The sequence below is a fragment of the Lactuca saligna genome, chromosome 6 (assembly GCF_052625555.1).
Source record: "Lactuca saligna cultivar CGN05327 chromosome 6, ASM5262555v1, whole genome shotgun sequence".
NCBI classification, from domain to species: Eukaryota; Viridiplantae; Streptophyta; class Magnoliopsida; order Asterales; family Asteraceae; genus Lactuca; species Lactuca saligna.
The window spans coordinates 14,920,824-14,927,022 of record NC_136422.1 but is presented as its reverse complement, the minus strand read 5'-3'; positions in this window follow the sequence as shown (position 1 = coordinate 14,927,022).

Genomic DNA, 6,199 nt, shown 5'->3' with positions numbered 1-6,199 from the left:
TCCATGGTTTTTATAGAACCCATGGGTCATGGATATGAAAAGTCTTGACAATTAGGGTTTACATGGTGTAACCTTAATTGTAACACACTATATAAGCTTCATGTTCTTCACCAAAATCGGCCATTAAGGTATACAAGTGAGTGCTAGCCGATTTCTAAGTGTTATTCATTTCTCTTTAAGTTATTCCAACTGCATTTCGTGTTGTGTGAGACATTTGAGGCATCACACTTGAGGTGATAGGCTCACAAGGTTTTTTCAAGGAATCCAAACTGCTACAAGGTATGTTTTCTTGCTTACTTTTATGTTTAAAAGTTCCCCATGTATGCTAGATAGGATATAAACCTTGGAAATCTAACTTTGCATGTATCATAGTAAAACATAGATCCAAGGTTTCCAGGGTTGCATGTACACCTTAGGAGTGTTAGAATGCTCAAAACACTACAGTGGTATCATTGCCTAGGCTTGTTTGCTTGATATTTGATGCAAAATTGTGAAAAAAACTGAAAATCTTAGTGTCTAGATAGCGTACTCGCTGACTCCATGGTTGGACTCGACTAGTCCAAGCACAAATCCATCATACTCGTTGAGTAGGCTCTTTCACTCAACGAGTAGGAGCCTCTGACTGCATATTTTTGAGTTTTGCTGCTGGAAATGGACTAGAAACATTATCTTAAATTGTTTTGGTGTTTTAAAACTTGTTTTAGATGGTGTAATGGTTGTTCTAATCCATTTACAATGGCTAATATCAAAATCTCATGTTTATATGTGTTCATATGTTCTTGAAATTTTGATAGGAATATTCATGTTCTTATTAGTTCTTGATAAATCATAGGAATTACTTGTAAAATTGTTTAATGTTTAATTCATGATCATTATGTCTTTTAATGGAATCCATAATTTGTCCTCAAGTTATGGATTACAAAAAGTCACTCTTTTAAAGACCATTAAAGAAACACATAGGTTACATAAATTGAAAAGTCATTTATTTTATCAAACCATTAACTCATAAGTTATGAAATGAAAAGTTTTTAAAGTTACAAAACTTGCCCTCAAGTTTTGGAACATGTAAAGTCACTTTTAAAACTTTAGTTCGAACCCCTAGAATTTTAAAAGTTAAAATTCAACCCTTATACTTCATAATATTATAAGTTTAATAATAATTATATAGGCAGAGAAAAAGTCGTTTTACCGTTAGTAGGACTCATTCATGAAGCCGGTCTATAAGGGCGTATAAGGTTGCTGCCTATAAAATGGCAGCTTAATGGATGTCCACTCTCACCCACCGCTTCCTTGATCGGTGGAGGGTCGTTAGCCGAATGGGTAAGACAAGAACTTTAAATCTCCCTTAAAAGTATGATGAATATAAAGTAACTAATTTTTTTTTTATAAATTCCCAATCTTAGTCACTTTAGGAAAATGTGAATAAGGTGCGAACCTATGAAATTACACTTTGCACTTTGATTATGTCGTTAGTGGAGCGTGTGTGGTTAACCGACACACTAACCTGGACATAACAAGGTAGGCAAAGGGTAACTTAATATTTATCATAGTATCGATGGAGCACGTGTGGTTAACTGGCACATCGATTGAGGGGTAAATATTAAGGGTATGAAGTCATTTGCATGGTTACTTCACACCTTGTTTTGTGATCCTCAGCATCCCAGTCACAAAACCTGAAGGGCTCACTCAAGATTGAAACATGCCATCGAAAAGTTCAATGAATCTCAAAGAAGCTAGGAGTTTCAAAACCAATTAAAACCTAATAATTTATTTTATTTTTCATGGTGGAACTTGGTGAATCGTCATTCACCTACCTTCAAACATTTTGTAGCTTGGATTACGACATCCCTCTTCTAAGTTATAAAATATTGTGTTGGGTCTTAGCCTTAATATTACATTTGGGTGTTTTATTAAGGACTATCTTTATATCTAATCTAAACTTGTCTTTCGTCTTTTCAGATGTCTTCCAATAATGCTGCTTCTGGCTCAAACCCTAACGACTCCTTCTCTCTCATGAACCTTGTGGGAGAGTCATCTTTGATGGATCCAACTTTATGGATTGGATTAGGAACATCAGGATAGTTACTCGGTATGAGGACAGATAATATGTCCTCAAAAAGGAGCTTAAAGAACTTAAGCCGTGTGCTACTCCTGAGGAGATCACTGAATATCAGGCCCGTGAAAGTGATGCTACCAAAGTGGCATGTATCATGTTGGCCACTATGACAACCAAGCTCCAAAAGTCATATGAGGATTACTATCCTTTTGAGATGCACCAGGATTTAATGGACCGTTACCATCAGAGTTCTCGTCAAGAGCGATATAAAATCATCACCTCTATGATAACAACCCGAATGAAGGATGGTGAACCTATCATAGGCCACATGCAGAAAATGCAAAGGTATGTGGACTGTTTGCTGAAACTGAATGTTAACTTCCATGAGGAGTTGGAAATAGACATCGTTTTGCACTCCTTACCTTCATGTTATGATCAATTCTGTATGAAATACCACATGAACAAGGAGGAAGTTACACTTAGCAAACTTCAAGGACTTTTGAAGACCGCAGAAAGTGGTCTTAATGGTAAATCGGGTGTTACCACTCCTACTCCTACCGTGACCCTGTATTGGCAATCGGGCAAGGCACAGGAAAGAAGAGGAAGAGTCCTTCGAATGGCACCAAGGGGAAGACCCTTGATGGATCCTCTTCAAGTAGAATGAAGAAAGTTTTCGTCACTCCTTCAGTTAAACCTAAAGAGGCTGAATGCTTCTATTTCCATGAAAAGTTGCACAGGAAGCGAAACTGCCCAAAGTACCAGCAATATGTGAAGTATGGGAAAGTTAAACCCAACCATGCAGGTACATATACTATATTGTCTAATAATTCACCCCATTCTAGTTCTTGGGTCCTTGATTTAGGTTGTGGTATTCACATATGTACTGATTTGTAGGGACTAAGAAGAAGTGAGAATGTGGAGCATGGGAAGATAAACTCGATCATGAGGAATAGGAAAGCTTCACCTGTCACTAATATTGGAGTTTATTCTTTGTTGCTAAGTAGTGGATTAGTATTGGATTTGAATAAGTGTTGTTACTCGTCTGAAAAGGCAAGAAATATTATTTCCTTTCATGGTTTGTACAAACAAGGTTTTACCTTTTCATTTGATAATAATAGTGGTTGTATTTGTCACACCCTGGCTGTCGGCGGAAACACCGGGCAGTGTAACGTCATTTCTCATATCATAGTTATCAACTTCCTGAAAATACATGAAATTTAAAATACGTCAACATAAAGTTGGTGAGTCCACTGGTTTTGACTCCATATAAAATAATACATATTCCGAGTTTCAAAAGTACAGTTTTGAAAGTATAATTTTGACTCTCCAACGTTTACTATATATATCCAGGTATAAAAGTTTACTTACCAAATAAGTAGTTTACCTATAAGTCTCATATACTATGGATATAAGTGTTTGTAATTCCATACAAACAAGATTTGCTACGTATAAATATTATTTCAATTCTATACGAGTAAAACCACTACGTATAAATCTATTTCAATTCTATACGAGTATGTGTGCTAGGTATAATTATCTACTTAATATACAAGTAGTACCTAGGGTATAAGTAGGGGAAACTTATACTTAACATTAATACTTGTATAGCGATGAAGTATAATGTTTCTAACAAGTTGCTACCATGAGTCTGTAACCGCTGCTTGACAACAAAAACTCTGACAAAAACAATACACTCATGATTTACCATGAGAAACAATACACTCATGATTTACCATGAGAAACAAACACCGCGCGCTTCATCGATGCCGGAATAAAAATAAAAGGAACGAATCGTCACTCGCTTGTCTTGGGTTGTAATCAACCTCGAGTGGGGTCGTCAACCCGTATCTTGTTCATACACGACTTCCTCGCTCACATGGGATTAACGGTTACAGGTCAGAGGACTTCCACTAAGATCCTCAATCTTAGTTGATGAATGACGTAGCTCATGTAGACTTTGACGGCTTCCTATAGCTCTAACAACAAAAGCATTTTCATGTCTAAAACCTTAAGTTACTAGACTTTGCTTTTAAACATTACTCCTAACTTCATAATATTTAGGCAGTCTAACAGCTATATCTTGAAGTTAAAACCATGTTTTATCTTGACCTAAAATCAATAATAACAACATATAACGATTCTAGTTTTATCTTGACATAAAACTAACAAAAACAACATATCCAGTTTTATCTTGACATATAATAATAACAACATATAACATATCTAGTTTTATCTAAACATAAAACTAATAATAACAACATATAACATATCTAGTTTTATCTTGACATAAAACTATTAATTGCAACATACTATATAACTTAACATATAAATCTTCGGAACTATATCGCACACAAAATATATATAGAATCCTAAGTATAACTCAAGATCTACATTAATATATTAACATACCGATAAGTTGATAATAGTTGTATATATTCAAAATATTATATTTAGAACAACTATACCCTGGCTATTATAACTATATACTATCATATAGACATAATAATAACACACACACACACACACACATATATATATATATATATAATATCTAGCATGTGTTTTCCCCCGAAATATTAGAAAGTGGGGCCGTGAAACTCACCTTAGTAGCGTGATTTTTATGATATCTAAGCGAAACAGTCAGCGTGCGAGTTCGCCGGGGCTCGGGATGCAAGAGAGCTTCAGCAAGTGAGAGAGGAGAAAGAAAATGGTGTAAGGAAGTGAATGGGTCGAAGGCTCAATTTATAGTAAGACTTTATGACAGTCTCGTCCTGAGTGTCATAAGACTCATGTCGTGAATTGAATCTTATCCTCTTGCAGCTTCTAGAATTATGATAGAATGTCGTGAGCGTCATAACACTCAGGTCGTGAATTGGATCTTATCCTCTTGCAGGTTCTAGAATTATGATAGAATATCCGGAGCAACATAAACTTCACGTCGTAAATTTTGGATCTTTTCCTCTCGCAGCTTCTAGATTCCGAATTATGACAGAATTACTTCTCACGTCCTGAGTGTCATAAACATCACGTCGTGAAATGGATCTAATCCTCTAGCAGCTTCTAGATTCCCAAATATGACGGAATTTCGTGAGTGTCATAAAACGCGTGTCGTGAATTAGCTAGTTTAAGGTTTTTAAAAGCTAAATCTTCGGAATGCCATAACTTTTGCATACGAACTCCGTTTTTGATGTTCTTTATATGAACGCGTAGGTATTTACGAGCACTACAACTCTTATTTAGACTTAAATAACTGATTCTAAGTCTATTTTAAAGTCCTCTTATTATAGAGATTTATAGTGTTCGGTTTATCATAACTTCTTCACGCGAAGTCAGATTTAGATGTTCTCTATATTTTTGGAATCGTGTGGATGTATACTTTGAGTTTTATCATAAATTATGTATGAAAATTAATACTTTATCATGAATTATATAGAAATTTTGTCACTTTACTAGTTTAACAAAATCACATTACATGATTGACATAATCACATGTGATTGTTTTTGACCTATTTTGACTGGTGTTACATTCTCCCCCCCCCCCCCCCCCCCGTTAGAATAATTTCATCCCGGAATTTATCTTGTCGATGGGAAATTGTTAATTAGTTTGGGGAAAATTCTGTGGATATTGCTTAGCACTTGATGTAACATTAGTTGATATGCGACAGAACCAATTTTTTGCTAGAATTTCAATAGGTGCTATATATCGTGGGTTTATCTTGCCTCGTTTCCCGAATCAAATCATGCCTTTCCAAGGAGAGACCTTCAATATTACTTTATCTCCAACTTGGAATTCTAAAGGCTTACGTCTTACATCAGCATAGCTCTTTTGACGATCACGTGCAACCTCTAATCTGTTGGGTTTTGAGCATTCTAACACTCCTAAGTGTACATGCAACCCTAAATACCATGGATCTATGTTTTCTCTAGTATACATGCAAATAAGAACATCCAAGGTATTATCCTAATCTAGCATACAAAACAATGAGTGTAACAAGATAGAATACATACCTCTTTGATGTAGAAAGTCTTCATGAAGCTTGAGTGCCTAGCCCCAATAGTGTGGAAGCCTTAAATGGAATCACAATCATCAAAACACTTAGAATAACTTGAGAGAGTTCTACACTTCATGAAATCGGCTAGCCC